The sequence below is a fragment of the Engraulis encrasicolus genome, chromosome 16 (genome assembly GCF_034702125.1).
Source record: "Engraulis encrasicolus isolate BLACKSEA-1 chromosome 16, IST_EnEncr_1.0, whole genome shotgun sequence".
Taxonomy (NCBI): Eukaryota; Metazoa; Chordata; class Actinopteri; order Clupeiformes; family Engraulidae; genus Engraulis; species Engraulis encrasicolus.
In genome coordinates, this window is record NC_085872.1 from 38,710,424 (window position 1) to 38,722,923 (window position 12,500).

At 44.4% G+C, this 12,500-nt stretch overlaps 1 protein-coding gene across 3 annotated transcripts in view; it reads right to left on the reverse strand.

Moving 5' to 3' along the window:
• tenm3 (teneurin transmembrane protein 3) overlaps positions 1–12,500 on the reverse strand; it is a 499,671-nt gene that overhangs the window by 236,853 nt on the left and 250,318 nt on the right. The window contains exon 1 of one of the 3 annotated variants that reach the window (XM_063219577.1): positions 7,142–8,089. The exons of the other annotated variants lie outside the window; for them this stretch is intronic. The gene's annotated coding sequence lies outside the window, so the exon portion shown is untranslated. Of the gene's footprint in view, positions 1–7,141; positions 8,090–12,500 lie in introns of those variants that run through there. 3 annotated transcript variants of the gene reach the window in all.

Consider the following 12,500-nt stretch of genomic DNA (forward strand, 5'->3'; position numbering starts at 1 on the left):
AAACATAAAGGGAAAGAAAGTACATGAAAGATAGGATCAAAATAAAAAAGGTAGACGCAGAGAGAGAGAGAGAGAGAGAGAGAGAGAGAGAGAGAGAGAGAGAGAGAGAGAGAGAGAGAGAGAGAGAGTAGCGGGCTCGTCAGCCTGGCTAGGGCTGAAGGCTTGGACGTCTGGTGGTCTGATCCCTTAATTGCCGAGTGGAGCAGAAGTAACGAGGGGAGCCTTTACTTCTGAGCCTCCACTGTGTGGATCCTCGTTAAGCGCTCCAAACGCTAGCCCACTAGCCCCCAGCACATTCTGAGCAGGCCCCGAGTCCTCCCCAACCCGCCCCTGGTACACACACACACACACACACACACACGCACACACACACGCACACACACACGCACACACACACGCGCACGCACACACACACACACACACACACACACACGCACACACACACACACACACACACACACACACACACACACACACACACACACACACACACACACACACACACACACACACACACACACACACACACACCCCTGCACATTCCACATCACAAACAGGGGTAGGAGGTGGTAGACAGGGGCACTAGGTTTTTGATTACACACACACACGCACGCACGCATGCACACACGCACACACACGCACACACACACACACAGAGCACACACCTGACCTCACCTCTGGCAACCGTGTGTGAGGTAATGACTGTGATGTTTGGTCATTTAGCGGCAATTTAGGCCCTGGGTCCACTGGGTGCGAGGAGCTGTCCTGCTTCATTTCAATCTCGTTTTACAGTAATGGCCATGATGTCTTATTACCACATATTTCACCTCGGCCACACAGCAGGGGCCTCGCAGAGGTGTAACTTTGCACAACACCATCACGGTTCACACATCATGTCTTTCCGAGGCCCTACCGTGGCCTAACGGTATAGAGCACTGGGTTACTACGCCAGCGACCCGGGTTCGATTCCGGCCCGGGTCATTTGCCCATCCTACCCTGTCTCTCTCTGTCCTGTCAAAAATAAGGGCAAAAAAGTCCTACATTTAAAAAAGAAAAAAAAAACATCTCTTTCCGTGAACACAGGGAATGGCAGTAAAAAAAAGGAGGGTGGATGGGGATGGGGATAGGGATAGGGATGGGGTTTCAAGGGTAATATGGACATCCCATAATTTGATCAGTGCGCAGCAACCAGAGTGAAAGGCAGATGCCGTGCTGACAAAGGGTTTCGTCTCTCTCAGGTAAATTAATTTGCGGTGTCTAGCTGGAGCAGAGAGAGCTGCACTTACATGGTTAACACCCTCCTGGGTACCAGGCAGCAAACCAATGCAAAAGCTAGGAAGGCCAAATATATCTGGAAATATCCTAATGTGGATTGGAAGCGATTTGATTTGAACATTTCAAGGGGCAATAAAATAAAATCTGTGCCATGTTTTGAATTTTCTATCATGATTCACTTTCAGTTTTGGACGAGCACTAGAAACAAATCGAGGCAAAAAGCACAGGGACGGGGACAGGGACGGGGACTGGGACAAAAAACAAAATCCCAACGCTTCTACTGTGCTATAATAATAATAATAATAATAATAATAATAATAATAATACTTTCGTTTTATATAGCGCCTTTCAAAACACCCAAGGTCGCTTCACAGAGTATCGTGTAGGAAAGTGTGAGTGTGTGTGCGCGTCGGTGCATGTGCGTGTGTGTAAGCGCTTGGTCTGATCGTTCTCTGTCGCTATCTCAGAGGTGGTGCAAAGTAGTGGAACTACAGCAAGCGCGCTGCGCACACTTTATCTCCCATGTCCCTCGACACCTCAGTGTCTTAATCCCAGCACTGGGGAGACGTTGGTGGGGGCCCGTAAATGAGTGTGGTTGCTGACCCCTGACCCCGAGCCAGGCCTCCTGATCCAGGCATGATGATGTACGGAACCGCTGGGCCGCCCTTCGCCCCGTGCCAAACTTCATTTCCAGGCTTAACCTTCCAGCGCCTCTCCAAAGCACCCCACTCAGTCACTGTCCCATCCCCCCAAAAGACAACACCGAAAAACTGCAACCACAAGGAGTGCAACATGGGATACGTATAGGCAACCTATGTGTACACAAGCAACACACACATACGCGTGCACACACACACGCACACACGCGCGCGCACAAACACACACACACACGCACACACGGGCACACACACACAAACACACACACACACACACACACACACACACACACACACACACACACACACACACACACACACACACAAAGAGGTTTATTTGAATTAACTAAACTTAATAGTTTTACTTGATAGCTTCACTGAACATTTTTGAAATTATTTGATCAAATAATGGCATGAAAAGTATGCTTCCAAAAATATAATTCATAATAATGTATGAATAGCAATAATAATAATAATAATAATAATAATAATAATAATAATAATAATGTGTAATGTATTTGAAGACATATTTCATATCAAAAACTTTCTATTTATCTTTCAGTGTAACATGGATGTTAAAAAAATATTTTCTTAGAAATTCCTTTACAGTGTGTGTGTGTGTGTGTGTGTGTGTGTGTGTGTGTGTGTGTGTGTGTGTGTGTGTGTGTGTGTGTGTGTGTGTGTGTGTGTGTGTGTGTGTGTGTGTGTGTGTGAGAGAGAGAGAGAGTGAGAGAGAGAGAGAGAGTTACAGTGAGAGAATATTGTGCATATCGATGATATGGGTGCAAAATACCTGAGCGTTTGCTGTATAACTTACTAAAGGCTAAACAAGATGGTGGCAGTTTACGTATTTTGCTGATACCCCTTTCGCCATCATTAGAGACTGCCATTTTAAATTTGGAATTTAATTTGAATTTATTTTCAATATGATTATAAGTGATAGCAGTCAGTGCAATAAAATTCATGTATATGCTATCTTTCCCAATATTTACACAAAATAATTTGTAAAAGAATTTTTCACACATTTTTCAGGACATACAGATTGGCATGTGTTCATGAAAAACTGCACTGTCGGTCAGAGACACATTCTGTAATTTTCACAAATTTGTGAAACACTTGCCACAATGTGCATTCGCAAAGCACACCCCAGGAAAACAAATATACAAAAAAAAATCTAAATATCACCTTCGCCTTCCAATCCAAACAGAAAGAACCCCGACCAACCATTCCTTCTAAACACAAATAACAGTAAATTACAACCTCATGAGCGTGTGCGTTTTTCCACTTCAAAACCAATCTAGACCTTCTTTCCAAGCCAAGAGACAAAAAAAAGATTATATTGTATCTTACATGTCTCCTTAAGCCAGGCCACAGAACACAGCAAAATAATCAACACAAAACCCATTCTAGAGTATTTCCTCCTTTTTTACGCTTCTCGTTCGTACTTGAAGAGAACTGTCAGCTGTTAGCCAACATTCCGCCATGTACAGCCTTGTCTATGAGCCTTTTAAGAGTTTAGCCTCGACATCTTCCTTCTACACCACACTCTCTCTTTATCTATCTTCATTACATCTGGAAACTCTCCGTCTCTTTCTATCTCTCTCTCACACACACACACACACACACACACACACACACACACACACACACACACACACACACACACACACACACACACACACACACACACACACACACACACACACACACACACACACACACACACACACACACACACACACCACAGTGAATGTCTTGCCCTTATCTATGTTGGGGACTGTGATAAGACTAGGGAGTGATGGTGAAAATGAACTGAATCAATGGTTTTGATAGTGTGATTTTGTTCTCAGGCCTCCCAGTGGATACGGAGGGTGCAGTGGACACTCAGTGAAAACCTACTGAGCTGCTGAGCTGAAGGGCCAGTCTGGTCTCACCTACAATAGGGAGAGTCCAGGGCTCAACGCTGCTACACACTATAACTCTTACCATCAACATCTTTATCGAAGTTAGGGCCTGTACACACAAATCGCATCACCTTTGTCTCTCTCTCTTTCTCTATCCCTATCTCTATCTCCATCTCTATCTCCATCTCAATTTCTTGTAATTTACCACATAGGAAAAATAATAAATAAATACAAAACAACTGCAGAATATCTGTTGTTTCGTTTGGTAGATTGTTTTGTGCGTGGTGCAGTGGGAAATCTTCTTTCCCCTGGATGTATGGTTGAGGATGAACACAACAGATGGCAACTGAGATGATCAAATTAAGGTTGATTTTCAGAGGTGTTTGGAGAGAGCACATGCAAGTCGCAGAGACCGGCTGTCGGACAGACAGAATGACAGGAGGGAGTGGGAGAGAGAGAGAGAGAAAAGGAGAGAGAGAGATAGAGAGAGAGAATATGCCTGTCCTGTATATATTGAGAGAATACGCCTGTATATTACATCCACATGCAGAGATCCATCAGGACTTCAAGCACCTAGATTCATGAAGATTCCCATGGCATTGCTGTGTTTTATTTTATTGTATTTTCCCTCATTAGGGAAATCACGAAAAATAAACACATCCACACAAAAATATACTTTACACTTTCTCTGACACACAGAGTACACACACTATGGCTCATGAAGAAGTTCTGAAATACCAGTGGGCCTGCTAATAGTAGCCTATAGTGTGTATGCACTGGCACGGCATGGTAAACAGCATTGCCTCCCGCACGCCCTTGGCTCTGTCTAATCGGAAACTCTCACGAAAGGGCCCTGGCCAATTTCCCTCCATAAATTAAGAATGAACTTCACATTGTGTGAAACCCGCCGGCCTTGGAGGCACCGCTGCTCTCTTCCCCCCCAGCGGCCACCGGGGCGGGACAGGCGCCCGCCATGATCAAAATGCCCTTCAGTGTAATAAGACCAATAATAAAACAAAAGGAAATATATGGTTAGGGAGATGTGACCTAGACTGGCACTACAAGGCTAGTAAATCAGTAAATATTACCAGGCCGTATTGGAGGTAATTGAAACTTTTATTCTTTGAGTAATGGCTCCATCTTCAGTAACTCAGTCCATTAGCATGATTCCTGCTCACCGCCAGAATGTATATCACACGGCACGAAAAGTGGCCCCGGTTGCTAGGAGATCTATTTCCACACGGAGTGGGAGAACGGCAATGGAATGACACAGAGAGAGGAAAAGAAAGCGAACGGGCGGAGGGGTGTAAGTAGGAGAGGGCCACGGAAGAGAATGATTGAAAGAGAGAGTGAGAGAGATGTTTTGTTCGATATTTCCCCTACACTCCCGTTTTTTCTGTCTCTTTGCCTCCCTTTTAGATCTGAGGCCATTATTTCCCTTCAATCCACTCTTTTGTTGCGGAAATCATTTTTTGTGACGAATCACAAAAGTAGGGATTCAGTCGTAAATCAAACAGTGGCTTAATATGGGCCTTAAAGTGGAACCATGTTGCACTGCTCACTGTGGCGGGGACATTAAACACCTTTGCACATGGCCTTGGCCATACAGCAATACTGACAGCTTAGTCCTCCCAAAGGATGGGGTCAGAGACTTGAATTTTTCCTCTCTTCCCCATGTCTATTCTTCCTCTGTTCCTTCTAATTCTAACCCAGGAAAATATAATATAATCTAGTGGTGCCATCATGGCCACTCGTTGACCTAAACAACTGCTCCTATGAAGCTGAGAAAAGTTTAACATCTCTGGGTTGAGTGTGACGAATACCAATCACGATCTGTCTCCTCCATCTTGGATGCAGTCACATGGCCAAACTTCTCAGCCAGTGTAAGCACAGCAGCTAGTCCAATCAGCGTCAGAGTTCCTAGTAAGTGAAACAGCAACAACCATGTTTTCCCATAGATCCCCAATCCATTAGACCGGTTATGCGCTATTAGAACATGATAATGATTCTCTCACACTTTCTCCCAAGAGCGTGTAGTGTCACCAGTCATCACTTATTAGTTATAGAGCAACACATTGTGTGTGTGTGTGTGTGTGTGTGTGTGTGTGTGTGTGTGTGTGTGTGTGTGTGTGTGTGTGTGTGTGTGTGTGTGTGTGTGTGTGTGTGTGTGTGTGTGTGTGTGTGTGTGTGTGTGTGTGTGTGTGTGTGTGTGTGTGTGTGTGAGAGAGAGAGAGAGAGAGAGAGAGAGAGAGAGAGAGAGAGAGAGAGAGAGAGAGAGAGAGAGAGAGAGAGAGAGAAAGTGTGAGAGTGCGTGCATGTGTGTATGTGTGGTTGCATGTGAGAGAGTGTGTGTGAGAGAGGGGTTACAAATGGCCATAACAGTTCGGCAGAAAAGATAACACAGAACTGCAAGCTGAAACCTGCTTCCAATTACCACCAGTGTGAGTATCTATTGTGGAGCAGTAGAGAGGCGTTATCATGGCAGTAGCGCCTCTGTCAGCCTTTCAGCACCAGTAAAAATAGACAGAAAAAAACAAGCTGAACAGAAGGAAAATAATGGGAAAATACAAAAGGCATACAGAAGCTTTGTAAATGTGCTGTTTTAGCTAATTAGTTTGTTTCTAAAAAGGAACTAAATCAGGTAAAAAATTATCTAGGCCTATCTATCTGCCAATCTATCTATCTATCTATCTATCTATCTATCTATCTATCTATCTATCTATCTATCTATCTATCTATCTATCTATCTATCTATCTATCTATCTATCTATCTATCTATCTATCTATCTATCTATCTATCTATCTACCTACTTTAGCATTGTGTTCTGTATTTCTTTAATTTTAAGGCCTTGTCTGTCTCGACTGTGTGTTCAGAGGGCTGGAAATTCTGACCACAATCAGTCCATCCCCCACCAAAAAAAAGACCAGCGTTGAATACTGCTCCGAACTATTTAACAGTAATGTAAACCATCTGATGTGGTCACCGAGTGTTCTTTTCTTAAGCCGTCCTTTTAAACGCCTTTTTTGAATTTAAGCCTCGCCATTCAAATGAACAAACACAAAAGGTGCATTAACATTCAGACTGAGCAGACACACATTTCAACAGAGGAAGAGAGAGAGGGAAAGTAAGGAAGCAATGAACAGAGAGCGAGAGAGAGAGAGAGAGAGAGAGAGAGAGAGAGAGAGAGAGAGAGAGAGAGAGAGAGAGAGAGAGAGAGAGAGAGAGAGAGAGAGAGAGAGAGAGAGAGAGCATGGCTCCGAGGATGCCCGACGGAGTGTGACGAGTGTGGGGTGGGGTGAAGGTACCTGGGTGGGGGATTCTCCAGCGCAGAGGGGTAGCAGCAGCAGTCGTCCTCCTCAAGTCCAGGCTTTTTTTTTTTTTTACAGAGTTAGGTAGCCAAACAACAGGTCAAAAACACACTGACTCCTTCTCCCCATTCCAGTACGGACACACACACACGCACACATGCACGCACATGCACACACGCACACACACACACTCTTCTCTGTCTCTCCGTACCGCTGGCTCGCTGGTGCGCACACTGCAGACAACTCTCGTTCACACACACGCGTGCTCTCCCTCTCTCTCTCTCTCTCTCTCACACACACACATACACACACACACGCACAGTCTAGCTCTGCCACATAGGAGACCTGAGCACTCTCAAGCGCCGAGCAGGAAAAAATGGGATGGAGAGGTAGAGTAAAAAAAAAAATACAGCAATAGATCGCACTGGACTGTCCGGACCTCGCAGAAGGGAGGTTAAATGAACACTGCACTGCTTGCCAACCTTCCCTCTCGTTTCTTCTGTCACTCCTTTTTCTTGCCTTCCTTTCGTCCTCTTTTCTTTCACTCACACATTGGAGCAGGCACACACAACGCAAGCTGTTCGACTGCTGTCTGCTACGCTAGATTTTCCCTTTCTGTCATTCCCGTTCTTTTTTTACTCCTCTGTCTCTCTCTCTCTCTCTCTCTCTCTCTCTGTGTCTCTGTCTCCCGGTTTCTGTCTGTGAATCTGTGCAGACCGTATAGCTGCTGAGCGAGCTCTGGTAAGTTTGCGCTTCTCAGAAGCAGACTCCTCGCAGAACGGCAGTCCTACGGTGTCTGATTGGCTGAGCTGCTGTCTGTCTACACCCAACGGGGGAGGAGAGCAGGCAAGGGGGAGGGGCACCACTGCTGTTTTAACCATTTGGAGCCGGAGAGCAGAGAGAGCTCGCTCCAGAGAACGAGAGCTTTCATACAGTCCCCCCGATATATAATGCTCCTCTCTCTCTCTCTCTCTCTCTCTCTCTCTCTCTCTCTCTCTCTCTCTCTCTCTCTCTCTCTCTCTCTCTCTCTCTCTCTCTCTTTCCCTCTCTCTCATACTCTCGTACTGACAAACATAACACACACACACACACACACACACACACACACACACACACACACACACACACACACACACACACACACACACACACACACACACACACACACACACACACACACACACACACACACACACACACACACACACACACACACACAGCTGTTGCTGCTGCTATGAGAGACCACAAAAGCCCACCTTGACTCACACACCCCTGAGGTCTAACATTTCAGCAACGCTTAACATGTATGGCATATGTGTGTGTAAATCTGTGTAAATTTCTTTGTGTGAGAATGTGCGTGTGTGTGCGTGTGTGTGTGTGTGTGTGTGTGTGTGTGTGTGTGTGTGTGTGTGTGTGTGTGTGTGTGTGTGTGTGTGTGTGTGTGTGTGTGTGTGTGTGTGTGTGTGTGTGTGTGTGTGTGTGTGTGTGTGCTTCTTTACGACTGAAGCTCTGGAATCCAATTGAGCTCAAACTAAATTCACATAAACTCAAGTAAACCATGCACACAAAGCCTGTGTGTGACAGATGCAGCCATGTATATTACCTCCTCAAAGCACACACACACATTCCATCAAGCCACAGTCACACGATACAGAGACAAAGTCCCTTTTTTAACTGACAATTCAATAGCTTGCAAAAAATATGATTTAAAAAATCCAAATTGTCTGCAAACGAATGTTGTATGCGTTCGGCTAATCTGCGTCAGCTTCAGTTTTAATTCAGGCTGATCATTAACGCTATCAATCTTATTCCTCATTACAGCCCAATTATGCTCTAATGCCAGACATTTTAAGTGACATTTTCACAAGAATGAAGATGAATAATAACAACGAAGGCCGACACAATACAAATTACACAAAGAAAAAAGATATATATTTAAAAAAAATAATTTAAAAAAATAAGATAAAATAAATTAAGAACAAACAAACAAAAATGTAAAAATAAAGCACCTTGTTTGCATATAAATAATTTGAGAAATGGTTGCACAGTTCATTGGCTGTAACAGATAGTTTACGTGACAAGAATATTCAGGCAAAGTGTTAAGGGTTCCAGTGGGAAGAACTTTTTGATTGACTGTCTCTATAACTGGCAACCTCTGAATGTGCAGTGTCTAATAAAATGGCAACAGGAGGCAGAGACTCCATTTTGTTAGATTTAGAAGCTATGCGCCTGAGAACGAAAGAGCAACCGACAGACATGGTTAAGTTACTCAAGTCATAGATACACATTCAAACACAAAACACACACACACACACACACACACACACACACACACACACACACACACACACACACACACACACACACACACACACACACACACACACACACACACACACACACACACACACACACACACACACACACACACACACACACACACACACACTTACTCACGTAAATGCCAGGGTTTAGAAACCAGGCCTGAGGGCGAGTTTGAGGAGGTTCTATTACCCAGTCTATATTCCTCGAAAAGAGGGAGCGAGTGAGGAAAGGAGAGGTATTTATATTTAGCCTCGGAGAGCACTATTTGTTGTTTATGCCTCGATCGGTGAAACAAGTTGCAGTTCATGAGAAATAAATGATCAAACAAAACAAGAGAAAGAGTGAAATACGTCTACAAAAAGTGGCATAGTTCTACATTTTCAATTATTTAAAAAATAATGATAAAAAAATAATAATGACATACACACATGGTTTTCACTTGTTTTTCAAGGAAGGGGAAAGAGAGAGAGGGCTGGCACTAGAATATTCATGAAGCAATCTTCACCTTTTTAATTATTCTGCAGTCTAAGGCTCAGGCCTGTTGCTGCTGCATTGATTGATGGGACCCACTGCTCCCCTGGACCATAAACACTAGAGCCCTGCCTGCCCGCTCTCCGTGGAGACAACGGCACATTTGTGTGTCGGTGTGTGTGTGTGTGTGTGTGTGTGTGTGTGTGTGTGTGTGTGTGTGTGTGTGTGTGTGTGTGTGTGTGTGTGTGTGTGTGTGTGTGTGTGTGTGTGTGTGTGTGTGTGTGTGTGTCTGTGTGTGTGTGTCTGTGTGTGCATGTGTGCATGTGTGTGTGCGTGTGTGCGTCAGTATGTGAGTGGTATGTGTGTGTGGTGTGCACTAGCTAAGAAAGACTGGTAGAGACAAAGGGAGGTAGGTCTACTGGTGGTGCAGGCAATGTCCCTGGCTGCTCAGTGTTGCAATGTGGCAATACTGCCCTACTAAGGCAAAGTGCAGTACCTACGCCAACATTGAAACTCAGAAAAAAGCCTTCAATGCATTGGTATTGTGGATATTGCAGTTACTAGAAATACTGTATGTCTACAACGGGACACATTTGGACCATGAAGCTTTGTCACAAGATAAAGGAGGTGTAATGAAGACCTCAATTTTGACAAAATATGTAGTTACTGCACTTTGCCTTTGTAGGGCAGAATACAGTACGCCACAATGTATACGGGCATGGTCTCTTTTTTACATGTGTGATGCATATATTTCAGGATGTTTTTGTATTCTTCCTTTTCCACATGAGTCTGTGTGTATATAGATGTGTGAGGGGGGTGCCTGTGCGGGAGAATGTGATGGTGTCCAAGATAACAGCTCTTGGGCGTCGTGAGTGGAAATGTGGTGGAACCCCCAAGGGATACATACATGGTCAGGCGTGCTCGAATGCACAAACACATAGAGAGAGAGAGAGAGAGAGAGAGAGAGAGAGAGAGAGAGAGAGAGAGAGAGAGAGAGAGAGAGAGAGAGAGAGAGAGAGAGAGAGAGAAATGAGATGCTGGGACAAAATAACACACACACACACTCACACTCACACACACACACACACACACACACACACACACACACACACACACACACACACACACACACACACACGCGCACAAAATATACACCCCCACGTGAGTACAAAAGAATGGGAGGTGTCAAACCAAACACTTCTTAACTAACCGTGAAAAGACAGGACAGGACAAAGAAAACAACAATGTGATGAGCTGTTTACATCAGGGGGTCTACACACACACACACACACACACACACACACACACACACACACACACACACACACACACACACACACACACACACACACACACACACACACACACACACACACACACACACACACACACACAGATGCCTGCATGCACGCACGCACGCACGCACACACGCAAGCACGCACGCACACACACTCACAAACCTTTAGTCAGATCTGCTTTTGTGAAATTACACAAGAAAGATGGTCAATACATAAATGGTATTAGGACAATATAGATGACTGCACATGTGTACGTTCACATAGACATGTGCACACCTCATGTGCACAACACATGTACTCACACACAAACGCCCACAGAAACACATACACACACACACACACACACACACACACACACACACACACACACACACACACACACACACACACACACACACACACACACACACACACACACACACACACACACACACACACACACACACACACACACACACACACACACACACACACACATACACACACACGTGCACACATCCCCAGAAACTCTTACACCCATACACACACCAGCGAAGGACCCACAAGTTCACAAGAGAGCATGGGGGACTTTAATGGCTTTGTGTCAATGATTGGTGTAATTGAATTCTAAACATTGTCATTCCCTGGCAGACCTCTGCACACACACATCACCTAGTAGGGGTGTAAATCACAGCCTCCATAGCAATACGATTCAATAACGATTTCTTAAAGGTACTCTGTGCAGGAAATGGTCAAAAAAGGTACTGCAACTATGAAATTGAAACTGGGCTGCCTATTGCCAAATTTGATCTTTACATGAAAGTTTACTAAATAGTAAACTAATATTTTGTAGTATGTTCCGAGTATAGTAATTTTTGCAGCTAAAAATGGCTATTTCTGGAAATTTAAAATGGCGGACCATGGAGAAGATCCCCCTTTTCATGTATGAAAAATAAAAATGTTCCAGTCATAATGTATACTTAGGATTTGATGGTGGTGGTAAGTATTCATGAAAAAGGTAACATTAGTGAATGGGCAGCATGATTTCTGGAAATAAACAACTAAAAATCTCACACAGCGTCCCTCTAAGGCAGCGATTTGATTATTTCGATACTGCCCCACGATATGATACAATTTGATTCGATTCAATTGTTTGCAATTACTTTTCCACTTCTATTATGATATGGAACTAGGGCATTGGGCATGGCCCAGTGATTCGATCGTCGACCGTAGGATCGATTATTTATCGATTATCGATTATTATTTACAGCCCTACCGCCTAG